The 27,604-nt window shown below is 38.9% G+C and overlaps 1 protein-coding gene and 1 long non-coding RNA gene across 20 annotated transcripts in view; both read right to left on the bottom strand.

Moving 5' to 3' along the window:
• LOC141584833 (uncharacterized) overlaps positions 1 to 25,693 on the bottom strand; it is a 95,675-nt gene extending 69,982 nt beyond the window's left edge. Inside the window, exon 1 of the long non-coding RNA XR_012518038.1 lies at positions 4,946 to 25,693. This is a non-coding gene — a long non-coding RNA (uncharacterized LOC141584833). The remainder of the gene's footprint in view (positions 1 to 4,945) is intronic.
• NCAM1 (neural cell adhesion molecule 1) overlaps positions 1 to 27,604 on the bottom strand; it is a 341,199-nt gene that overhangs the window by 163,513 nt on the left and 150,082 nt on the right. The window lies entirely within an intron of this gene.

Raw genomic sequence — 27,604 nt, 5'->3', positions numbered from 1 at the left:
AATATGTCTTTGGCAATACTGTAATCTCCAATTCCTGATAATTCCTCGCTCCCCGCCCCTCACTTTTTTTTTTTTTTTTTTTTTTTTTTTTGAGACAGGGTCTTGCTCTGTTGCCCAGGCTGGAGTGCAATGGTGCTATCTTGGCTCACTGTAACATCTGCCTCCCAGGTTTAAGCAATTCTCCTGCCTCAGCCTCCCGAGTAGCTGGGACTCCAGGTGCATGCCATCACACCCAGCTAGTTTGTGTATTTTTAGTAGAGAGGGGATTTCACTATGTTGGCCAGGCTGGTCTCGAACTCCTGACCTCAGGTGATCCACCCACCTCAGTCTCCCAAAGTGCTAGGATTACAGGTGTGAGCCACTGCGCCCAGCCTTGTCACTCCTCTTAAAACTTTGTTAAAATACCTCAAGGGGCAGAGTGCAGTGGCTCTTACCTGTAACCTCAGCACTTTGGGAGGCTGAGGTGGGCGGCTCACTTAAGGTCAGGAGTTTGAAAACAGCCTGGCCACCATGGTGAAACCCTGCCTCATGGTGAAAAATACAAAAATGAGTTGGGTGTGGTGATATGTGACTGTAATCCCAGCTACTTGGGAGGCTGAGGCAGAAGAATTGCTTGAACCTGGAAGACAGAGGTTGCAGTAAGCAGAGATAGCGCCACTGCACTCCAGTCTGGGCGACAGGGCAAGACTCTGTCTCAGGAAAAAAAAAAAAAAAATACTTCAAGGGACATATCAGATAATTCATAGCATCTCTGGACCCAACTCCAGCAAAATAAATAAATAAATAAATAAGAGTTGAGTACTGAGTTAAAGAAGAAATGTATTTCAGGTAGTACAAAGTGTTCAGATTGGGATTTATGAGCACATGAAGAAACGATATATGTCTGCCATATGTTTTCAGGTTAACAAAGAACTTTTTGACCAGACACTAAAACTCTAGTCTTCTCAGGAATCACAGCTAACTTACACATTTTAATCAATTAAACAATCTGTGCAAGAGATTAGTCAAGAAAGGATATGCAAATCAAGTACCATGATTGATAGTTTCTTTTCTAAATCTGAGAAAGCAATTATCCGAAAGTCAGAGAGCTTTGAACAATATTCATTCTAATTTGGCATCTCGTCTTTTTCAAAGCTTCAAAAATTTAGAAGTTAGGAGAACAAACATACAGCACACTCTAGCGCCCTGCTCAGAGATAACATTCACTGACTTCCTGATGTGTGGCTTTGCATGCCTTTGCTCACCTCACCCTCTCACAAGGTAAATTAAACCCATTTTACAGATGAAAATATTGTCTTATATTATTAAAAATTATGCATATACTAGGGTCCATAAAGAAAAAACATACCTCAAGCCAGAGCCATATTCCTATAAGTTCATCTTTACAGTCCAATATTAAAATCTGGGGACTTACGAGCAACGTTGGCTAATTTATCTTCAATTGACTCAAAGGAATACAACCTATTTTCTAACTGCTAAGGAGCCTGGGGGAATTTATCTCCAAGTGACCACAGAATTGTGAGTCCATTAAATCTCTTTTTCTTTATAAATTACCAAGTCTTGGGTATGTCTTTATCAGCAATGTGAAAACGGACTAATATGAGGGGTTTAACATTTCCAGTAGCAGTCTTTCCTTTCTTCATGCTAAATCTCTAAAGCATTTGTGGAATACTGACTCAAAAAGCCTGGAGCTTTGGAGATACGATTTCATTTAATTCTCATCACCTAATAAAATTATATTCCAACCCCTTGAGGACCTTCAGAAACCATACACAGATGTTAAGTGCCTTGCCTTCAAGCACACAGCCAGGAAGAGGTACAGCAGGAACAAGAAACCCAGTATTTCTAACTTTAAAACCCAAACTTTCTCTGCTACACCATATAACCACACTCCCCCAAGTATTACTGTCTTCTACAGGTCTGAGCTTAAATGGCTGAAGTCATTCAGTCTCTTTTCAAGACGCAATCAGGTTCTTAATCCTCATCTTCATCATTAAATATTCACTAAACAGAATTGAAAGTTGCAAATATTGTAACAGAAATCACTGTGTGAATCAAATAGATAGAATTCTGAGTCCAATTCCATTACTTAGAAAATCAGGGAGGAGAGATCACAAGCAATTGTTGACTGTGTGTCTTAGTCCACACCACATAACTGCCTCTGTTCTGACTGCCATTTTTACATTTCTCTTTGGGCTTTTTTAGAAACAGATGGGCTACTGACTGGGTATTATCGGTTCCAATGTATGCAGCTGGAGCATCCCAGAATTGCAGAAATAGCAATCTTCTGAATAATTTCTCCTACCACAAACAACTGCTGCTGCTCCTATAATAACCCCCTCAGTGGGTCTGGAGAGCATTCTTCCCATTCCAAGAGCCACGGTTCTGTTTATCTTAAACCACAATGTCCTTATGTGTTTTGGCTCAAGAAATCTTGTAGGCCACCTAAATCTTTGCTTTATCTTAGCAGAGGCAGATATACCAGATGATAATATTTGGCATATAACGGGCTTTGTATCTTCAGCTGTCACAATAAAGAAAAACCAAGATGGGAGACAACTCACCTGTTTTTCTCCTCTCCTTCAGCAAATACGAGAGTCTCCCTATGTAGGATGTCACATGAAACTCCACGTTTCATGTCATCAACTCTTAGACTCTCCAAAAAGCAAATTTATACAAGCCACAAATTTTGTTGGCCACATTTTGAACCATAATGCCATGAACTCAGAAGCTTTCTGAGCTAAAATGCTCGTTATAGAAAAAAAAAAGAATTCAGATCTCTGACTAAATATTTTCTTTCACACTTGAGTACTTTGCAACCACAAAGTACTTATTGCATAAATGAGAACTGAAATTATTTAGAAATTACTGAAATCACAACATACTGAATAATAAACTTAATATTTCATCCATAAGACAGGACTTAGTTTTTTCAGATAATACTTGTTTGGTAGTTGACTTCTACACCAATTAGTCAAATAAAAAGTAAATAAATCAAGTATTTTAAAATATATATTACAAATTGTATAGCTGGTTATACAAAAAACTAATTTGTTTTTGGTGATGACAGAATATTAACATAATTTTTCTATTTTTCAAAACCATCATTTTTATAACAACTTTACTGAAACAGAATTCACATATCAAATAATTCAGCCTTTTAAAGATCAGTGGTTTTTAATATATTCACAGAGTTGGGCAACCAGTGCCAATAACTTTAGAACATTTTCATTGTCCCAAAACACACCTATTAGCAGCCACTCCCTATTCCTCTGCCTAGCTTCTGGCAACAATTAATATACTACTTCTTGTCTGTAGAGCAGCCTGTTGTGGACATCTCATATAAATGGAATCATACACTACATGGTCTTTTGTATCTGGCTTCTTTCACGTAGCATAATGTTTTCAACATTTATCCATGCAGCAAGATATTGGTACTTAATTCCTTTTATGGCTGAATAATAATTCACCATACAAGTACATATCTTTGATTTATCCATTCATTAGTTGATGAACATGTGTTTGATTTTAATTTATCAGCTACTGTGAGTAATGCTGCTATGAAATTTGTATATATGTTTTTGTGTGGCTGTATGTCAAGCATCTCATTTTTTATGAAAATCACAATCTTTGACAAAGAAAAAAGTATGTTATGTTATGCCAATGAAAGGAAAGGTCTTAATGGTAAGCATTGTGAGAAAGGAGGATACAGAAATGAATAAGCCAAATATGAGAGTGCAAGGCAAGGTCCATGCCCTTCCTGGGCCAGTGTTGCTGCACAGCAGCAGAACTCTCTGGACTTCCTCCAGTTGAGACCCCACAGGCCTGCCAGCCTCAACTGCTCACAGCCAAGGATGAGCAAAGCTTGTACATCCTACCCACAAGCCTCCAAAATCCAGCGCCATTTCCTACAATATGAAGTGGAATGAGATGTTTGAGCCAAACTCTGACACACTTCTCAAATGACCTCAAAATGTATTCTCACTAATGCCTGAAGCAGATCAATAGGAAAATCAGGTTTTTATTAATGTTCCCGCTGACTGTGACACTACCTCATCCAAATGAAAAGAGAGGATTGAAATAAACAGAGGTGTTAATAAAAGAGTAACAGCCTATTTGACTAAAATATTCCTAGGACAGGACATACACAGTTAAAATTTACTTTGTTTTTATGTTGATTAAATATCAAAGACATTTTCAAAGTGTCTGAAGTACTAGCCAAAGAGGTTATGCATTAACTTCTTCACCCTCAAGTAAAATAATATTATAGGACTCAAGTGCATAAGACCCAATTTATTCCAAAACTAGAGGTTCAAAGATCAGTAATTATAAAGCTATGTAGGACAAAAAAGTGTTCTGCATCCTCTAAATTACCAGAGGTGGTTTGCTTACTAGTGCCTGAGGACAATGATAATTCAGCTTTGTTCTCATTAGAAAGGACTTCAGGCTGAAAGGCAGCCAGAATCCAGTAATACTGCAGTCAACCCTGCCTGTCTTTTCACAATTGGATCTGCATTTTTTTTTTTTTTTAAGGAATACAAAAACAATAACAAATAGACAAGTCTCAAATACATTATACTCATTCACACATATATCATCATGGTCTTTTTCTTGAACTAAATTATTGCATTTAAACTTCTTGTAATAGAAATAAATAGCCACAGAAGCAGCCTCAATGCTATATGTGTAAACTCTTCACCCTTATAGCAGGGCAGCATAAATTCCTGTTTCTGTTCTCCCTACTCCTGTAAACAAAAAAACCTTTGCCCGTTCCCTTTCCCCTCCCCCTTCTTCTTCTGTGTTCCCAAACAGGAGAAACAACAAAACGAAAACCTAGTCAGGGCCTCCACGCAAAGTCACAAAAACAAAAGATCCTGGAGACAGTACTGGGTTGAGTTTAGAAAGCTGAAAAGAGAAGAGATCAGAAGGGGACTTGGACACTCACAGCAGAAAGAACACATCCAACCCCGGGTTCCTCAGCCAAATCTGGCCACTGCCTGTTTTTGTAAGGTCCTCCAGCTACAAGAAAATTATTGTTGGACAAATTATTTAAATTATTGGAAGAAAGTCAAAAGAAGAACAATAGTTCATGATTTGTGAAAATCACATAAAAATCTAATTTCAGTGTTTCTAAATAAAAGCTTATTGGAACACACCCTTGCCCTTCATTCGAGTACTGCCTATGGTTACTTTAGGCCTATAAAGGCACAGTTGAGTGGCCCTGGCGGAGACCACTGGCCTGCAAAGACAAAACAAATTGTTATCAAGCCCTTCAGAGAAAAACTTTGGGGACCCCTTGTCTAGCCTATCCTAAGTGTACATTTCATCCCAAATCTCTAAAACGGATCTCAAGAAAGAGAGCCAGTCACAAACCACGCATTATCACTGTGGAGGGTGGAGGCAGGTAACTTAGATGGGATTCCTGTTCACAGAAGCACAAAAAGTATCACACATACAGAGTTTACTGGGTTGAGAGTTTTTGCCTACAAACAACTTGTCCCCTTTTATCAATTTGTTTCAAGCCACGCAGCTTATCAGTGAACACAAGAACACATTAGCTGCCCACAGATTACAATTTAGTACAATTATCTACAAAAGGGACAAGGAATCCATTTACGTTTCAAATAGTCTTCACTCCATTTAGCCTGAAACTTTTTCAAGTCACAAACACATCCAGAAACACTGGATAACTACTTCTTATCAATTTGGATACCATTTCAATCCACCCTTAATAATGTTGCCTGTGTGAGGGCAGAGGAGTGATTCAACTAGGGAACTAGAATAAGTAATGAATAGAAACCAGAGGCCCAGCAAGCTCACTGACAACAACCAAAGTGCTGTCATGTCAAAGTTTCATCAATTGCATGTGTTTATCAACCATTCCCTACATTCTCATGTTTCCTTAACACTATCCTGTACTTAAACAGAGAATGCAATGCTCTGTCTTCTGCCTAATCACAAAATAACAAGCATAAAAATGTTTGTAACCAAATTTCATAATCTAAATGCCACCCAGTTTATTATGCATGTAATAAGCAAGTATGTTTTTGTTTTTATGAGGGAACAAAGAAAATAACTCAGATTCTGTTTCCAAATTTTGGAATGAGAATTAAAAGATTTACAAGCTCATCTTGTCTTAAAGATGTTTCTGCAAAAAAACTTAGCTGTCCCTTTCACCTTCCACAGGAAACTGCTAATCTATGATCAGCCTTCCATGGCTCCTTTTAGTACAGTAGTAGAATGGTGATCTACATTGTAATCAAAATTTGCTCACATTTAAACTCTCCAGTTTCTTTTAATTTTTTTAATAAAAGTAAATAAGTAAATATTAAGTACCAAGTTGCAAAGAGTACAGATTGCAGGGAAATCTATGAGAAGTCCAGCTGGCATATCAATATGCCTATGAGCCAGAAATCTCAGTGGTGGCTTCTAATTTGACAGTGGCTGGGATAAATATCACCTCCATAGCCTCCATTCAAGCTAAAGAAATTGCAAGACTAATGCTTAGGCCAGAAAATATACTGATTAAAGACACTCAACCTTCACCTCACTGTCTGCAGCAAATTTGATTTCAAGTTTCCTATGGATTAAAATGGTCAACTGCCTTTGTAGTAGTAATAGTTCAACCATGCTTCCCGTACACGTGCATAGTGTGTGGGAGCATCTGTGCACAGGTGTGCCCTCCTGTAGATTATAGCCTCCATTTTTTTTTTAGGTGAGACAATCCTTATCACATTTACACCTTATATTTTATTTATAAATCATCCTGAAAACTTAAATAGGGATAAAATAATAATCCTAAAGAACTTTTTCACTTGACTATAAAAAGCAATGATTATTCTCAACATTATATATAAAAGTAGAGTTTATTACAATCTTCTGAACAAATAATGAGTTTGCAGGATTAGCAAACAACCACATTTTCTTTCATTTTTAAAAATCAGGTATTAACCATACTTAGGGGAAAATAAAAACAAACATAGCAGTATTCTTAATCAATTTGTAGAAAAAACTAACAGAACATCATGTAAATAAGCTAATGTGTGCAAACGAAGAAATAACACGTTTGAAAATCAGCTTATATTGTAAAATAATACAAATCACTGGGGAAACACATCTTGGGAAACAGCAAGGTCAAGTTTATTAAGTCATATAAGCCTCTGGACTTTACTTTCCCAATGGTGAAGATGATCACCAAGCCTGATTGTTTGGATTAAATGAGTTATTAAAGTGCCTAGCACAGTGTAAGCACTGCAGGTGTTAACTATTCTTACTTATTAAAAGTATGTCTAAAGTTTCAATCACATTTTCTTCTTAAGAATGTTACATCTTTGAAACATAAGGAGATAGTAGAAAATAAATGGTCACTCAATGACACCATAAATCCAATCAAAGAGGAGAAAACAGATAATCAAATAGTAAATGGGGGAAAAACAGGAGAAAGTGTGACACCAGGATTTATAATTAAGGAGCAATGCACAATGCAACCATAATTTAGAACAGATCATAGAGGAGCAAAGTTAAATATGGAAAGAAATAGAGTATGAAAGTAACAAAGGAAAAGAACCACGCTATTAAAAACAAGGTCACACGCTCAGTGGTGCTAACAACTAATGGGGGAATTGAAGCCATGACAGAATTTGCAGCCTCTTTTACATTTCATTTAAAAGGCTTTAATAATTATTAAAATTTCCTGGCACTGCCACAACAGTGGAGACCATAGGAACTTTGAGGTGGTCACCAAAGAATACACTGAAAGTAGGTGAGTACACCAAGACGGAGTGATGGCGATCACACTGAGGGACTTCCAGGTCAAAGGCAAACCTGGGAAACCTCCTTAACTCTCCCAGGAAAGGGCAGAGCTACTCCTACATGTCCAACAAACAGGAGGATATGTTTGTTGATTTCTAATTTGATAATAGCTCTTTATGCTAGATGGGTGACTCTACTCATTGCAGTTGAACTCAACAAACATTTACTCAATTTCTACCTCAGTACCATCTTATACAGGCATAATGTAAGCGGGATTCTCCTATTTTGAATATAATCAGGCTTCTTCTGAGGACAAGGAGAATTGAGCAGAATAGGAGGAAGTCCTTCTTTTGACACTTTCTCCTTTGCAAACTCAGAGTTGTGTAAAGAACCGGAATGGGTCATCTGGAGACATTCTGCAGAAGCCAACACAGAGTGGCCACAGTGATACTGACAGGAGGCAGGGAAATACTGGGCAGAAGAGGACAGTTCCCTGGCAAAAGCCCCAGCCACAAGCCTGGGCCCATGGTCATAAATGAGAACGTCATATTCCTGTTTTCCTTCCTGAATGTTGCTTTTTCCAAAACCACCCTGGCCTGCCATGCCCCCCATCTTGTACCCAAACCTCAAACTCCACTGCAAAGGATCAGAGTGGTGTGGCAGAGGAGAGAAGAGCAGAAGCATCTGAATGTTGAAGAGGCAACTGGAGGATGGGAAAGGAGTTTTGCTGCTCCAAACTCGAGAGGAAGATAATCTTCCCACTCCAACCCCTTTCCAGCTCCCCATCCTGCTGAGAGCCATCTCCATCATTCTATAAAACTTCTGCATTCACCATTCACAAGTCCCTGTGACCTAATTCTTATTGGATGCCAGATAATGACCCAGGTACCAAGAGGGAAGGGCATAAAAGGCTGTTACCCTGACCCTCTAATGAGCTGGTTAATACTGAGCCATTCACAGATGGCAACTGCTAAAAGAGGATTAATTGTACACACCCCTAAATGCTACCATGGGGCCAGAGTCCAAAAGCACTCACCCCAGCCCTGGCACCCACTTGCCTGTGTGCTTCTCCTTCCACAAGGGGTTTGAGCTTGGCAGCCAAGTAAGCAAGCCACACCCCTCTCATAAGTTCTGGGGACCAAGGAACTCCCCTGTCTCAACAACCCCCAGGGTGAGTTTATAGATGAAAATAATAGGACAGGGCAGTGCTGGTGGCTTTTATCAAATACAATAGGCAAAATTTAAAGTACCAGGCATTTAAAGTACCAGGCATTGTATTTAAAATACAATAGGCAAAATTTAAAGTACCAGGCTCTGGTTGAAAAGAAGGTGGGATTTTTCCATGAACTTCAAACAGCCTTTGTGTCCTCTTAAAAATAAAAAGCCCTTGAAGCAAGCATCACAAAAGCAGCCTGGGGAACTAGTGCTCTTTCTCTTTGCTAAAGATGGTTTTGGGTGGTCATTTGATTTCACTGTTGCTCATTTGTGCCAGCTCCTTTCATGCTTCTGGTTTGTTTGTTATTCATGCACATTCCTCTGTTAGCTAGTTGAAGAGGTTATTATAAACAATGAGTTTATTCTAGCTGCTGGTCCAGGAAAGCATATGGCAAATGTGACGGAACAACAGTTATGTAACCGTGGAGTGATAAACTCAAAAAAACCAAATTCAAACATGGGTACCCTATCTACTTCCCAGCAGACAATGTATTACTGTACTCAACTCCCCTCCTATCTTCTCATTATGCTGTCTTTATTCTTTTTCTCTGCTTTCTCTAAGGTCTTATTTACCCCATCTCAATGGATAGTGCATGAGGCTACAGGACATAACAATTAAAATCATGGACCCCTCAACCAAACTACTTAGGTTTGCCTCTAAACTCTACCACTAAATAAATGTGATCTTGGGAAAATGAACATCTCTGTGCCTCAGATTCCTTATCTGCAAAATGGAAGGAAAGTAATAGTGCCTACCTTCTAGGGTTGTTTTGAGGTTTAAATGAGTATTTATTTATTTATTTATTTATTGGTAATATGTTTAGTTTAATGCCCCACAGGACTTACCACTGTCACTGGGAGATGTGTCAGAGAAGCAAAGCAGCTTCTATAATAGTTCTCATAAACAATGATTCTGTTCATTGGTTTTAATTACCTCCAGGAACCTAAGGACCATCCAGTCTTAACTTCTTTGCCATCATCCTCCCATCCTTCTGATTCCCATGGTCGTAGACCTGCCCAGCCTATCTTCTTGAAAGTTTCATGCACACTTCAGGCCCAACAAACTAGCTCAAATTGGAACACCCTGTGCTCCCCTCATCTCAGGACCTTTGCTCTACTCCAATTCTTCACTTGATGGTCATTCTTCTAGTTTCAGATTTAATGTCTCTCCTCAAGGAGTCCTTATCTGACCACCCTACTTAAAGGGGCCTCTTCCCCTGCCACTGCTACAAAGCAAATAATTCCTTGTTGTAATTTCTTCATAGCTGTGACTACCATATCTGAGATTACCTTTCTCACTTAGAGTCTGCCTGCCATATCCATGAGTTCCACATTCACAGGTTCAACCAACCATGGATCAAATATATTTGGAAAAAAAATAATACAAATAAAAAGCAATACACTATAACAACTATTTTCAAAGCATCTATGTCGCCTTAAGTATTATAAGTAATCTAAAGATAATTGAAGTACACAGGAGGATGTGTGTAGGTTACATGCAAATACTATGCTATTTTACGTCAGGGACTTGAGCATTCGTGGATTTTGGTATCCTGATAAGGGATAATTCTAGAACCAACCTCCTCTATACCGAGGGACAACTGTGTTTGCTTACTTGTTAATTCCATGCTCCTACTGTTAGAATTAAGTTCCATGAGACCATCACTTGTGCCATTTATTGCCTTATCCTTGGAACTTAGACCACCACCTGGCACTTAGTATCCTAAGTGGGCTCATGTTAAATACATTTGTTGAATATATTTCTTGTCATGAACTGTATGACAATGCATGAATATTAGAAAATTTTTCTTTCATATGTTTTGCTTAAGAAATATGTTTATCAATTATGTCTAAAATAAAAGGTCTTGTCACTTGGTAGCATATACTTTAGCTATCTTAAATAGTTATGAGAAAAGCTCCATTGCCTCTGCAGCAGGAGATAAAGTCTCTCTATAGTTTTCTTTCTTGTACACTTAACACAAAGCCTTGTATAAATTCAACTTAAATACATCTTGATGATGATCGTAGTAATCCCACTGTAATTTTAGGTATTTATGTCAAAATACATGTCCAATAATGATAAGTAAATTTATTTTGACATAAATTCCTCTTGTCCTTTAAGGAACCATTTAATTGCTTGTGTCCTAAAAAAATAGCCACTAACCTTAAGGACAAAGAGTTAAAAAGAAAACCCAAGTCATCCCTTACCAATTTCAACTGATCCATTTAACAGAGTTCCCAATGAAGCTGGCAGTCATCCTACAGGTAACCAGATCATTCAGCTAACAGGAGGACATGTTTGTTGATTCCTAATTTGATGATAGCTCTTTATGCTAGATGGGTGACTCTACTCATTGCAGTTGAACTCAACAAACATTTATTCAATTTCTACCTCAGTACCATCTTTTAATTAAGTCTTGGAAAAATATAATAAGTAAGATATAAAACCTACCCTTAAGTGAGTTAACATTTGTCCAGGTGTCTGGCATACAGTAGATGCTCAGTAAAACTATGCTGAATCCCCTAAAGCAGAAGATAACCTTAGATAAAAGCCATAAGAAAGATTTACCAAGTGTCCCAAGGCCTGTAGCTTGAAGTAGTAGAATGGGCTTGGAATTTGGGATCAGAGTGAGCCTGGAATCTCAACTCTGAGGCTTTAGCAAGCTTCTTAACATGTCAGATTCAATTTGTTCCCACATAAAATGGAGATAAGAAGACCTCTGTCTTGCAAGACTTGCCATTAGGCCATGAGATAGGATACTTGCAAAGCATGGGTGTGGCACAGGGCAGGGGCTCAATGAATGGTAACCAGGGTCTGGCATGGAAGGGAGATTGCAGGGATCAGTGCCTGCTGTGTAACAAACTTGTCAGAGTAGAGACAGCTGGAAGGCACTCCAGGCAGAGGAAGCATTGTGAGCAGAACCTGGAAAAAAAATATTAGGGTATATCTGGGAGATGGTGAGTCACTTTGTTAACTACATTAGGATGGCTGGGGCAACAAGAAAGGAGAATGAAAAGTAAGATGTAGTCATGGGATGAGGGCTCTGAACGCCATGCTCAGGGGTTTGTCATCTGTGAGACCAGTTAAAAAGAGATCCACTGAGAGTCTGAAAAAGGGAGTAACACAGTAGGTGGAAATAACCAACAAAAGGTTACAAAATCCAGAAAAAGCATAGCGTTGGAGGGAACCTGAGCAATGATCTTGTCGAACAGGCACATTTTTTTTTTAAGTGATTATACATGTAATAGTTATTTATGGAAAAGAATATTTTTTTTCTTTTTTTTTTAATTGCATTTTAGGTTTTGGGGTACATGTGATGAACATGCAAGATTGTTGCATAGGTACATTTTTACAGATAAGGAAACTGATAAACAGAGTGCTTAGAAAACATACTCAGGGTTCAATTTCCATCAAGATGCATTCCCTGACCTCAGAGCTGGACTGAACTTGGCATTTCAGACCCACTGTCCGCATTCACCTGAACATAATACACACCCCTGTCTATACCTTTACCATACAAAACACATGAACATATTGACACATTAACACCTCTCACGTTCACGCTGACAATTCTCTCTCCTTTATTCTGCTTCTTAAAGGTAGCTCCTCCCTTTCCCAGGCTCCCTTGTCATTAAATTTTCTCTGTCTCCCATTCCCTACTTTTAACTGATAACACATTTTGTCAATTCTATTTCAGAAAGGTATCTCAAGTTCAACTCCACCACTCCCACTTGGTATCCCACTGCTGGAGAACCAGTTCAGCCTGGAGTTGTTTGGTAAGTGCCCTCCTCTCTCCCAGCTGATAGATATCCCAAGTCAGGCCATCCTTTGCTCTGTGACTCCAGTGCACTTCCTGAAGTCAGACCTGGCCTTGCCAAGCCTTGCTTATAAACCTCTTTCAGAACCTGACAGATCTGTGTCTGAATTCCTGTGGGCCTAAAAGCAATAATTATAATAAAAACACTAAATGCTTATCCTGTCTTAGACATTATACTAGATATTCCATTTATATCATTTTATTTAATCCTTGCAACAGATTTTTTAAAACAGCTGATATTATCCATGCTATAGACACAGAAACGGAGTTACCAGCAGATGACAGGAATTTGCTCAAGGTCACACAGTCAGTAGGAGGCAAGGCACGAGCTGTGAACCCAGAATGTCTGGGGCTAAAGCGCAAGGCTAATCCAATTGGCCCCCAACTTAAATTTAGTCTCCTTAAGACCCAGTTTCTTCATCTGTAAAATGGGATTAATAAAATCTGCCTTGTAAGATTGTTGTAAGGATAAAATGAAATGAGAACTCAGAAAATGTCAGCTATTGCTATTAATTGGATTGTTTCCAGTTTCTGGAGAAGGGATTTGGCAAGTCTTAGCTCAGTGTGGTTCCCCCATGGCTACCCTAGTATGCTTCAGGACCCCTGGGAGAAGCCGGTGCCTTTTCACACAGTTTGACTGAATATGGGCTGCCTATATTAAAAGAACCACATCCAAGCAATTGCTGGACTGTGTAGCTATTCAATTGCTCAGCACTGATTAACCACTGATTGACCACTGTGCTGAAAATCGGGTAAGCTGATGTTAGATGCTCAGTCTATGAGTCAAATAAACACGCACGTACACACACACAAATTCTATTACAGTAGGGCCAGTGCTATATCAGAGGACAGTGCAAAGCTGAGAATGTCATCATTAGCTTTGTTTGGGAAGGAATTAAAGACATGGCACAAATCCCTCATGAGCACTTAGCTAATTTTAATTTATGATGGATCAGCTATACTGCTGCTCTTTAATCACATTCTCTTTGCAAAATTATTCAGTTTTGATAAAAACTCCAAGAAACATCAAGGTTTAGTTTCTTTCAGTGCTCAAGGTTATCAGGAGATCTTAACTGCAAGAACTTGAAGGTCTCATTTTCTGTAAGCAGTCTAGCAGCTTGAAGAAGAGAAACATAAAATAATTAATCATTCAAAACCCGACACTATTTTCCCTATTTATAAAAACCCTCATATAAAGATGCACCTATGGATGTTTGCATATGAAGTAAATATGATTTAATATTAAAGATTTCCCTTTTGACATTTCTTATTCTTGTCAATGTGACTTAGAAAAGACTTAGTCCACAACTAACAGAGTTGTTTGAGAGTCAATAAAAACAAAAGTCTGTTCTCCCTTAATTCCAGTTCAGGTGGCCCAGATGCCCTGGCTGACCTACCTGCTGCTAGCTCATTCATGGACTGGTAGAGCCTTGACCTGAAAAAACAGGCCCCAGAGAGGAGGCAGTTAACAAGAGTTTGGGGCCACAGCATCAAGTCACAGGCCCTAAGTACTTGTGAAACATGGGATGCCATGCAAACATGGGCCTCAAAATGCCTTTTGCCAGAGGAGGAATGAGAAACGCAGGAATGGGGATGGCAGAGCAATGGAAAAGCTTTCACAGGCACAGCACATGAAAAACCTCTCTGTTCCATGACAATGAGGAACACTGAGGGAATAATGTAGTTCAAGCTCTGAAGGTTAACTGGCCAGCTATGTGATGGTGTACAAAGCACCCCAAAGCTGACTATACAAAAATATAAAACCAATCATCTCTGTAATGATTTTGACAAATAAGCCTGACATCTATCGTCTATCTTTGATCAAAACGGTGCCAAACAATAGAATGTTTTGCCCCACTCTGATATCCAAATCAATTCAACTTTTTTTCTTGGATTCTGAACTTGTTCAAGTTATTTCTTTGGTGCACCGCTAGCTACTGGCCAAATGGTCAACAGATGTCAGATTGGTCCTTCCCCGAAGTCATTGCTCTTCATTTTTGTAGCTGCTGTTTTAACTGTCTAAAGGGGACCCACTGTTTCCCTCTGTGTTTGAAGCAGCATGATACCACTTATCTGCTATTGATTGCTTTATCTATTCTTAAAGCCACAGATGGAACAGCCACTAAAGCAGCTTGCAGGTGTGTTTGTGTGGGGGTGGGGGTTGAAGGGGAGCTCCTGCAGAGAAGCACAGCACACTGCAGCTTCCAACTGGTCTGGAAGACCACAGAGCGAAGGCAGAGCATCAGGAGAATGTAATGACTTCATGGCCCACAGGGTGGGAGGCCATTCCTGAGTGCTTCCACCAGTCTGCAGAGGGCCTTGACTACTGTTATTTGCTCCAATCCATCTGCTTACTTGCTTTTAAGTAAAAGAATGGGAAACAATCCCTCCAGTCAGAAATGGAATGACTTCCGTGTACCTGATTGTGTTTGGTAGATACTGAGTATGCCTCACTTCCACTAAAGTCTGCTCCTAATGTTCCTACCTAGAGAAAAGAGATGGGGCGTTTGTAAACTTTCAAAGGAAAGCCTTCCAAAGGCTTAAGAATAAAGAACCTCTATCCAGCTGTGCCTCATAAGACCATAAACCTTAAAGGGGTTGTGGAATCTTCACAACACAGCTGAATGAGAGTCATGGGGTGGGAGGAAGGAGGAAGACCAGGATGTGAATGTTTGAGAATGAAATGAAAAAAAGTCTCCCATTCCAATTGGTGCAATGCAACAACAAAGCTTCTCTGAACTCCTACTTGAGTGTTTTTCTCTGAAACAAATTTTCCTTGAGTGGGCCTTCTCTATACTAAACCAGATGCCAGAAAGAAAAGCCATGTAGAATGTGTGACCTATTTTCCACCAAATGTCCTACTCCATGCTGGCTGCTTGACCTTATGGCCTCCATCTGGGAGCTAGGGTGCTCCTAGAGGAACCCCAAAAAGTGATGATCCTCATGTTATGAATGCAATAGGAAACTGCATTCTTGGAGGCTCCCAAAATATAGCTGAAGCAGACCAGGTAATTTCTAATGCTTTGCGTTCATTCTTCATTTATATTGTCACTCACTAACAAGCCAGGCTCCAAAGATTCAAGAATTCATGAGAAAGAAATATTCAATGAAGAAAATTCTATCTGCCTAATCGTTTTCCTCAAGTTAGGCCTACCATTATTTGCTTTTAGCATTTAGTATTTTCACATTCAGCATTTAACACTAGTATTTTGGTGGGTGCCTACCTTAAGAACCACTGCTGTGAAGGAGCAATTGTGGGACAGTGCTAGTTCCTGATGCTAAACATAGAGGCATTCTTTAGTGACAGTTATAAGAGATGCTATATAATCTCACTCCTTTCTTCCACAAGTAAGCATAATTACCTATTTGCCTAAGATAAAAAGCAGTTTTCCACCTAGTCCACAGAATCTTGATTCTGCAATCCTCAACTAATAAGCAAGCAGAATGGAAAAAAGATGAACAGATTCCATTCACCTTCCAAGGTCATTAACGTCTTAAGAATTTAAAAACCAATAACACTTTCATATAGTTGCAATTTTATCAAGAACTGGCTCAGTTCTGCTAAGATTTGAATCCAGATTCTACTGCTTGGTAGCTGTGTAACTAGGGGCAGATAGTTTAACCTTCCCATGACTCAGTTTCCTCACCTGTAAAATAAAATTATCATAATTTAAAAAACCTGCCTCCAGAGTTATTGCAATGAGTCAATTAGTGGCAAAGCACCGGGAACTATTAGTTTATGGTAGCTACTCATCTTTCAGTTGAGAGGCAGCATAGCATTGTGGTTAAAGACTTACTGGATTTAAAACACAAGTCCTTCATTTACTTGTGAAATCTCAGGAAATTTCCTTTCTCTATGCCTCAATTTGCTTGTATGTAAAATATAGAAAATACCAGACCCTACTTCACAGGCACATTATGACGTTTAAATGAATTAAATTTAGAACACTGTCTAACAGTAAGTGCTTAATAAAAGCTAGCTATTCTTGTCCACAGTAAGCTAAAAGCTGTAGCTCTAGAAGTTGCTGTAAAGACAATATGAGAATTGTGAGTTAGTTTCCACCGAGAGGAAGGCAGTCCCTGAAAACTGGTAGGCAGGGGTGGGAATAAATCAGGCTACCTCTCTATCAATATTTCTTAAATCAGAACTCAAGTAGAACTCAATCTTTAGTCAAGGAAGAATTGGTAGAGGACACCAAAGGGCAGACGTTGCTGTATTTGTTCTTTAGGCCTCTGTTTCTTTCTCTTCTAATCTTACTCTCTGGTGTAGTAGAAAGAAGGAGGCTTTGCAACCAGATAACCTACATTTGAATTCTCACCCCACCTTTGTGACCCTTAGGCAAGTCACCTAACTTTTTCCAATCTTAGTTTAGCTATCCATGAAATGAGGCCATAAACCCCACTTTCCAGGCCCCAGGCACTGAATGAGATACTGTATGTGAGTTTTAAGAACTAGCAGCACTAACTCTTCAAGTGATTTTGCTTCCTTTATGAGTCATGCCTTATTTACTGTCCTCAGCACCAACCCTGGACACAATTTTCTTGTTAAGTAATTATCTCCCTTCACCTATTATACAGCTCTGGCCTCTAACCTACTTTCTACATCTTAACATTTTGATCCTAGCCTCGTTACCTTCTCATGCATGTCTAATTTCCAGTTATTATAAGCTGCTATTCCCAAGAATATAACTATAGCAATGAACTATATCTGGCACTGGAACCCTGAGTGGCCTGGAAAAAGCAAGTGTCCGATAAAACATCTGCAGCATACCATCCTCAGATAACCAGTTGAGCCAAAGATATCCCTGGCAGAAAGCAATAGAAACAGGGAGCAGGGAGACACTGAGCTGGGAGGCAGCAGGGTATGATAAAAATATTTTAGGGTAAACAGATTTCTCTCTTAACAGATGCTTGATCTAAGGCAAGTTACTTAACCTTTTTGAGAAGCAGTTGGCTTGTATCTTAAAATAGATTTATTCTATAAAGCGTGTGTGGCAGGGGAGAGATGCCGTGATATGGATTGGATCTTCTAGGAAATCAAACTTGTGACAACTGCCCACACACTAGCTCATCCCACACATACTCCAAGTCACTATTATTCTGTTCTATGCTTTCTTTTCTCTGGCTATTATCACTTTCTAACATACTATAGCATTTGCTCATTTATTATGTTTACTGTCCATTGTTCAAATCTTCTACTAGAATGTGAACTCAAGAGAATGACTCTTTCCCATTCCCTTTGCTGCCATATCCCAAGTGCCTAACACAACAGCTGACTCACAGTAGGTGCTAGTGAGCATTTGCTGAATGAACCAATGACAGCCATCATGAAAGATAAATCAAACTACACCTAGAAATGCTACTTTTTGGTAGTCATGTTTTGGGGTGATTTAAGTTTCTACAAAGGTTCTCATCTTTTTCCAATTTTAATTCAAAGCAATTTTAACTCTCCTTTTTCTCTTTTCTCTCTAGCATACTTGGGCTATTAGGTTTAGTCTTAATGTAATTCATAAGTCAGACATGCAGACTTGACTTTTCCCAAGTGCTTTTTCAGCCAATGTGGTGATGTGACGTCACTGTGTACAATAGGCATTGCATCATCTAAGGAGGAAAATATCATTACTCCTTGGCCTTAATTTTGCATATATTCCCTGCAAGTTCAAGAGTTCACTACAATTATGTCACAGAAGGTGAAATAATGGGCTATGTAGTTCTTAATCTTCTTTTCCACAAACTATGCTATCCTGCTTTATTGTTCAGTGATGCAAAACTTCTCCCTTACAGAAGATGTATTGGTCTTGATCCCATTAATATGGGTCAGTAATACTCTAAGTAATAATTCATGCAAGACAAAGTCATCATGAATGTTAACTGAAACATACAACGAACAATGGGTTTTTCACGTCAGAGCCTTCCAACTTATCAGCTAGTAGTCTCTAGCAAAATGTAATATTAATTAGGTCAGAGAGGACGGTTAAAAATTATTTTCTCATAATTACTAGTTGCGATTATGAAACAAGAATTGGAAATACCATAATCTGTGAATAGCTGGGAAAGTTCCAATTACTGAATGCATAAAAAATCCTACAAATTTTGAGGATACTCTTTTCACCAATCTATATACTTCACTCTGCATAATATTGAGTGTACTGAAAATTTCATTCTCCTGTAATATAGCAAAATCTTTTAGATAAGAACCTTTCTAGTTACTTTTGGGAAGAAAAGGGAATCTGAATCCTTGGTTGGACTTTTATGGTTCACTTTATCAAAACAACAAGCATTATAATCTTTCTTTGGAAAAATATACTTTCTCCATGTTACGATTAGCATTATTATGTATCTTCATCTTCCCCCTTTCCAAAATGCCTCCCCGGTTGCTTTTTTTGTAAAACATTCTGTTCTTTTTCTCCAACACACAGCTATCTTAACTTTTCCAAACTTTTGCAACACATTTATTCTGCATCCTGCTGAATTATCTACCACCCTAAAGTTAGGAAAAAGAGAAAATTCTAAGCATAGTCAGGCACAGTGCTGTGTGCCTGTAGTTTCAGCTACTTGGGAGGCGGATGTGGGTGGATCCCTTGAGCTCAGGAGTTTGAGTTAAGCTTGGGCAATATAATAAGACCCCAGTATAGAAAAGAAAATTCTAAGCATAACAGTGTCTTGGACCATGGTTGTTCAATTTAGTAAATGCAAACCTAATTAATAGCTTTTGTGCTCTGGTTTTAAATTTAAAAAACTAAATTCACTCTATTTTTTTTAAGTTTCAAGGGAAAGATCCGATGCTATTTTATTTATTTTATCTTATTTAGATGGAGTCTCACTCTGTTACCCAGGTTGGAGTATTGCGGTGCGATCTTGGCTCACTGCAACCTCCGCCTCCTGGGTTCATGTGATTCTCCTGTCTCAACCTCCTGAATAGCTAGAACTACAGGTGTGCACCACCACACCTGGCTACTTTTTGTATTTTTAGTAGAGCTGGGGGTTCACCATGTTGGCCAGGCTGGTCTTGAACTCCCGACCTTGTGATCTGCCCACCTTAAGCTCCCAAAGTACTAGGATTATAGTTGTGAGCCACCCGGCCACCTTATAATTTTTAAGCCAGATGTAGAGTTTAATGAAATGCATAGATCTGGTACATTTAGACTTCTCAACTGCTTTGCTAATTTTACATTTTTAGTGCACACTGTTCACAATTATAGCTATCTTAGCCCAAATCAAAAAATAAATAATATTCTTCAACATCTCCATTAAACTCCAACAAAATAAGTCAATAAACATATAATCTACTTATGAAAAATGGTGTTATTAAGAGCTCATTAATATATAGAGATGCCAATGATACATTTAAAAGCAACCTAGAAAAAAAGGAGTGAGAGAAATATAATAATATGACACATTTCTTACATATACCTATTCTATTCACACAGATTCACAAGATTTCACAAGAAATTCACAAGATTTCAATCTACTTAGCATTTATGTTTAAAGCTTGTGGCATTTCTCTCATCTATTTATTCATTTCTGATGAAGCAACTTCAAAATCAAATATACTCAAGACTAACATTAAATTTTGATTCTTCAGCATATGGTATCCCTCCAGAAACACATTTTGTTAAAATAATGAATCTCAGCATTAGAATGTATGTAGCATATAAAGGCCATCTTTTGTTCCTCGGATGATAGCACTGCCCAAATAAGAACATCAGAAGATGGGCTTATAAATTTTAGCTTTGCAAACTGCACATGAATTTGGTAGCTAGGTACTAATCCTTCACCCAATGACCAGGGAGCTCTCTAAGCCATATCAAATGGTTAGGCCAGGGGAAAGCATGGTCAGTTAGTTTGGACTGATCAAGCTAATCCCACCATGTGGTTTCAGATTTCACTCAGAATAAAGTGTACGGGGTAAATGATTGTTTCTCACAATGACTGCAACAGAAGGGCCATTGGAGTGTCTTCTGAGGATAGTAAAAGTCTATTGATTAGCTCCCATTAGCCGGAATTTTCATTTTGTAATCCACTTACCATTGGCTGAGGAATATATATATATATATGCAATTCCTTTGTGAATTGCTAATTTTACTATGATTTGAAGTTAAAGACAAGATTTCAATCTACTTAGTGTTTATGTTTGAAAGTTGTGGTATTTGTCTCGTACATTTATTCATTTCTGATGAAGCAAGTTCAAAATCAAATAAATTCAAGACTAATATTAAACTTTGACTCTTCAGCATATGATATCCCCCCAAACCACTGATTTTGTTAAAATAATGGATCTCAACATTAGAATGAAGCTACCACTTGTTAAGGTGGTTAATGTTATCTTTTCTTTCCAAATGCTTTGGAAGGCAATCACCATGACACCTGAAAAGCACACTGCATTGGACTGAAATGCTACCTTGCCAGCTATAGTCATGCAGAATGCCTTGTGATTTTAGCAGCTAATGATGGGCCATATCTTCTGACCTCTATAATGCCACAAGTCAAATGAAAGTAGAGACTGAGCTCCCTAAAGCAGAAGTAAATCTGCTTTCTGTGAAAAGACCAAAAGAGCAATGCACAGACATTTTCATGCACATTTGTTTGCTGATAATGATAGAGAAAACTATGCTGTGAAGTCCCCCTAAGTAACCAAGAAGAACAAATTGAGTTATTCATGCCTCATACTCACCCTCTATCCGAGGCTGTCAAGTTCAACAGCTCCTATCAATAGGAAGTTTGACACCCTGAAGTTAGCTGCATGCCATCAGGAAGGGCTTTCCTGGGGTCACTAAGCTGCACACAACTTCAGAAAGGAACAGATAAAATGGGACTGAACGGCAAACTGCTAAAGATCTGTAGCCACTATGAACTGAAAAGCTAGAGAATTATGATAGTAAAAGTTGGCTTTGAACAAAAAAGCAAAACAAACAAACAAAAATCCAAGTTAGCTGAGGTCATCTGTGGATTGCCCTTCAGGCTCTTTAGTCCTTCCATTGTTAGTCCATAACATGAATGCTGTAAGCACAGTGAGGTGAGACAGGGAAACAGGAGACACCTTCATGACCTGCCCCCAGCTGTTATTGCAGATAAATACGAAGAAAAGTTCTCCAGCCTGGGAAAAATGATTCTCTCTGATTCTTGTATGCATTACGAACTACACATTTAGTTGATCTGTTTGCAAATAAAAACCACTTCAAGAAAGAATGACTAGAATACAACTATATGCTTTCTCTCTGGTTGAAATTTGCATTTTTCTAAGCCTTAGAAAAACTGAATCTAAAGTCTCAGTCAAAAAATATGTCTGTAGGCTTGAACTCATCTGCAAGGTTGCCATGCTGTAATTATTTACTCACCTTGCATTGTTACAAAGGGGATTTAATACAGTCAACTTATCCGCACTCATGAAAAGTGAAGAGAAGTTATTCCGATAATGAAAAATAAAACCTCCTGTTATTTTTCTAATCTTGAATTGAGATTATGGTTTATATTCTGAGAATTTTTAACACTACAAGTATTTTTTTTTAAGTCACCAAATAAAGACTGCCAGAAGCTGGAAATTTGTCTAACTTTCCTAATCCGCTCCTCTGTTCATGCCTCTTTCCAACTTACTGAGTTAGGAATAGCCTTTTCCACCTTAAATTAATGCAAAGTAACACAGTGAACCGAAACATGTGGATAACACTTTTGGATGTGAAAGATAAATAAGAGACCGTGAAACATCTCAGGAATGAATGAACTTTTAACACCTACCCTCTTCCTTAAGAACGTTTACAAGAACTTCGAAGCAAGACACATCCCTGAGCATCTGAACTGTAGAGTTCCTTTCAAATAGAAACAGCTGTTTAATCTTCAATATCAGATTGCTTTGCCTTTCCCAACATACATCCACTGATCAAGGGAAAAATGTATTTAAGAAGACAAATCAGTTGTAAATTTAGTAAATGTTATCCAAAGATTGGCAGGAAGTCTGAGGTGTCTTTTAGAGCATTCACCCCCCGCAAAAAAATGTTCATCAAAAATGTTCCCTGTTTTGTCAGTTCTGGAAGACCAAAATTCCATTTATGGGATCTGTTAGACTGCCTGTGGCCAGGAACCCTTCACAGCCTGCACCTTCGTGTTCACAGCTATGTCACAGAAAGCAAGAGCCTCTCTCAATTTGCCTTCCAAGGCTCAGCCTCTTGAAACTCTCACCACCGATGGAATAGATTTTTCCCACTGACAGCTGAGCATCAGTGCTACATGAGGTTCATTATATAGAATCTGGGTGTTAGAAGCAAATTGGTCTGAAATCACCTATTATCATCTATCAACGTATACCATTACAGGTATTATTGATGTGTAATGCAGCTTATAGAAGCTGGATAAAGTTTGCTATGTTGTGGGAGAATAACTTGCCCTGCTTTTATAAGGCAGGTAATTAGGGAAGTTAGCATAACCTCGGATGAGCTATTATCTATTTATAGAATATATGTGAACTGAGTGAAATAAATGTATCTCAGATCTACACAGAAACCCAAAAGGTATTCATTCATTGAATGTCTAACTGAGAACCGTAAAGCACTATGCCAGCTGCTGCAGGGTGATAAAGAGTGAGCCAAGATCCCCTCCTTGAGGGTCCTCATAACCAAGCAGCAGAGCAGCAGATAAAACAAGTAAACATATAAGTCAACACATAAGCCTATGATCAATGTTGGAAGACACCTATATAGTGCCCTGGGAGTTCAGGAGGAGAAACTGTATCCTGCCAGGTGAAAGTAAGAGGTTTAGGAGAGGCTTAACCCAAATTCCATCACTTTCAAGATGACTGTATTAGGCAATCACACAGCAGAGCTGATACAAATGCTAATGGCAGAGCTGGAGGCAGGGTAAAGGAAGGCACAGTGGTCAACCATGTCTCATCTGATCAAGGCTTATAACAAATGCTATCTAGTTAGAACTCCCTGGTCATTGTGGGATTAGTACTAAAACAATAATGGCTCTCAGTTAACAGAAGATTGCAGAAGTGCCATGGATTTCACCTGGTACAGCTCCGTTTGCAGACAGACCAACATCTGTACAGTCAAGACAAACCTTTGTCAACTCATATTTTTAACACCCTTTATGGGTGGAAACGCTAGTTTCTCTTTGTAGTAATCATAAAAAGTGAATTATGGTGATATTCAGAAATCCTGTCCAGGGTTTAGCAGGATTCTCAATACAGTTATATTCATATGGCATGCACAGAGGAACACCTATTTGGTCCAAGTTACTGTACAGACACCATCAGGGGTCCAGGTTGACTTGGTCAGTGAGACTGTCATCAATAACAACAGTATGTTTATTCAGTGCTTACTATGTGTCAGTAACTGTTCCAACTGATTTGTATGGATTAATTCATTTTACTCTCACAAGGACACTACTGAGTAGTTAACACTTTTCCTATCTTCAGTTACAGAGGAGTAAGCTGCATGGGCAGAAGTTAGACGGCTGGTAGGTAGGAGGGCAGTCTGGCTCTATAGCCCATGCTCTCAGCCACAAAGCTAAGCTGTCTCCAAAAGCATCAGAGTAACCACACAGACATCAGGACAATCTTGTCACCAGGTGTGCAGCAGAGGAGCACCGAATCAGGAGGCAGAGGGCCTTGCTCTCTAACACTGTGTTTCACGGTACATAAGAACCCACCCACTGTAAGATGCACCATTATTATTTTTATACCATGAAGAAAGGTGAAAGACTGACAATCAAACTATGACACTGAAGTCAAAAGCCATCAATGATAAGATAATCCCGACCTCAGTTCAGCTATCAGGGAGAAATGTGCATCTTGGAATCCATTAAATATGATTTCACTCTTAATTACATTGAACAAGTCATTTAACCTGGAGCTAAGTTTCTATACCTATAAAATAGGGGGCTGAATATGGTGATTACTAAGATCCCTTCCAGTCTGACAACAGGATAGAACAGGGATGAGAAGAATGAAGTGACTAGGGCTCAAAATTTAATGAGGCACTCGCTCTTAGGGTGGTGCAAATAGTGGATGGGCCCTGAGAGTGGGCGCCTCCTTCGTCTGTATCCTAGCAACCTTAATTGCCTCATTAGTAGGGGCCTTGATAATGAATGCAATGTGAGATTGAGACAGTTTGTCTTTGGGGTTTTCCTACCAAGGTCTTTTCACGATAACCTGTTCACATTTCAGAGCAACTTTTTCCAACTACTTTCACGTTTCCTAGCAAGATGTATTTCCTTCACTTGCAGCATTTCTTTCATTTCTATTCCCTCCCCAGCTTCTTCTCATTTCTATTAAAATGCCAAATTCCTAGTTAGTTCAGCTAGCTCTTAACTCTTTTGCTGAGACCAACGACAAACGTCTGCTCTGGGCTGGTGATTTTGCTGTATCTCAGTTAAAAACTACACACCATCTCATGGGAAATCCACTGCTGCGCTCAAGGATGGAGCCCTTGATACTCAGAAAGTGGTCCTTGGGCCACCAGCACTACATTGGCTCAGAATAGTTTAGAACTGCTTACTCTCAGGCTCTGCTCTGGACTTGCAGAATCAAAATCTTAACAAGATTCTTGGGGGGTCGAAAAGCACAATAACTTTGAGAAGCACAGGACTGGGCAAAATCATGCCAAACATACCAAAAAGCAACTCCAGTGACAGTAACGACTACTTATTGGTACCTAATACCTGTCAAGTGCTTTCCACTGGTCATCTCCATTACATGCAACCATATAAAGAAATAAATGCTAATTCATTTCAGTTCAATGGCCCCAGTAGAAGTAGTACACGAGTCACTTCAGCCCAATGAGACAACATTTTCTTATTTTATTTTATTTTTATATTTTTTATTGCATTTTAGGTTTTGGGGTACATGTGAAAAACATGCAAGATTGTTGCATAAGTACACACATGGCAGTGTGATTTGCTGCCTTCCTCCCCTTCACCTAAATCTGGCATTTCTCCCCATGCTATCTCTCCCCAACTCCCCACCCCTCCGTCCCTCCCCTATTTCCCCTCAACAGACCCCAGTGTGTAGTGCTCCCCTCGATGTGTCCATGCGTTCTTATTGTTCAACACCTGCCTCATTTTTATACCTTTTTCCTGCAAATAGTGTCATACTCACCTCTCATCTAATGATCAAGCCCTGGTGGGAGGCAGAACAGTTAAAAAGACTAAAGACTGGGATGTATAGCCTGATACTAGCTGTGTTTCTGTGGCCAGTTACTAAATTTTTGAAATTGAGTCTCTTCATCACAACAATAGGAGATGACAGTGTATGTTACAAGGATGAAATTATATATGGGACCTAAAGTGCTTAGTAGTGTATGGCATACAGGAAAATCTCAACAAATATAGCACACTCTACCACATGGCCAGGAGCAGATTACTTGTTAAACTAAACAAGCACAAATCACTGGTCTGACAAGTTGCCCTACACGTCAATTTCCTCAAGAAAATGAAAAACAAAACATTCACAGTGTTTTGGGAGTTCCTAGGTGATAACAGGCAAAGACATGGCTGCCTCTTTGAAAAAACTCTCTTCCCAGTGAAGGTGTCTGATACTACTTTAATTGTGATTTAAAAATCAGGCAGCAAACTGTGCCCTCCTCCTAGAACTATAGACCTGCATAATCCGATGATGCAAGAGGCACCATGCTCATTTATTCAACTCCAGGGACATGGAGGGTTGCTTTTGACGGAGTTGTTAAGCAAATAAGGATACTCATGGCTGCTGAATAAATTAAGCACTTCTTATTTAACCTTGCCGAGTCAGGTCTGAGTGACCGACAAGATCAGGCATTGTCCTGTGTTCAGTGGTAGGTGTATCAAGCACGCTCACAGTGTCCAGACCCTTCTTGCCTTTGTTGCTTTTATAAAAGGTTTCACTGAATGGCTTATTAAAACTGCTGTATATAAAACTACTCCTTTGAAAGATTTCCCTGGCTTGGCTCCAGCTCAATTAGCAGACTACTTCCAGCTGATGAAATGTAACAGTCAATATCAGATTATAGTTAGCAACTATTCACAAGAGTAATCAAATTAGATTTTGGTATCTATGGTGATACAACAAAAATTTCCACTAAGCCCTGTGGTTTTACAATAAGACTACCGCAGCGTTATATTAAATTATTGCTCAAAACATTTTCTCAAAATTTAATCTGCATCTCAGGAGATACACATACAAGTCTATGGACATATAAAAAATGTATAATCACAGCTTTTCCAATTTAAATACCAACTAGTAGCCTTAAGAGTATGTGGGAATAATCTGAATGGCTTTTGGTCTGTTTTCTCTTCCAACAACTTTTTCTCAGTTATCAATTATAACTGACTATCGTTGAGTTGAAGTACCAACTGATCTTTCAATAAAATGTACCAAGCTTATATGATCAAGATTGAACCAAGAAGAACGATAATAGAAGAAAAGAGGTGATCACAGCTTCTGACATGCTTATAATAGAAACAGAACATTAAACATACACATTAAAAGACAATGTTAACACCACAGATTTCAATTCATGTGCACATAGTGTAAAGAGAATGTGTATCTATTTGTATACGGCATACAAATTTTGTGCAAATTGAGTATAACTGCAAATAGGCAAATAGTAAAGGCATTACTGGATTTAGTTCCTTAACAAAAATAATCCAGATGAAATTTTCTTTAAAAGAAAAAAAAAATGGCTGGGTGCAGTGGCTCATACCTGTAATCCCAGCACTTTGGGAGGCTAAGGTGGGCAGATCACTTAGGGTTAGGAGTTCGAGATAAGCCTAGCCAACATGGCAAAACCCTGTCTCTACTAAAAATACAAAAATTAGCCAGGCATGGTGGTGAGCACCTGTAATCC

Source organism: Saimiri boliviensis, chromosome 6, assembly GCF_048565385.1.
Source record: "Saimiri boliviensis isolate mSaiBol1 chromosome 6, mSaiBol1.pri, whole genome shotgun sequence".
In the NCBI taxonomy this organism is placed as follows: domain Eukaryota; kingdom Metazoa; phylum Chordata; class Mammalia; order Primates; family Cebidae; genus Saimiri; species Saimiri boliviensis.
Note: the sequence above shows the minus strand (reverse complement) of the source record. Positions and strands in the feature narration are given on the sequence as shown.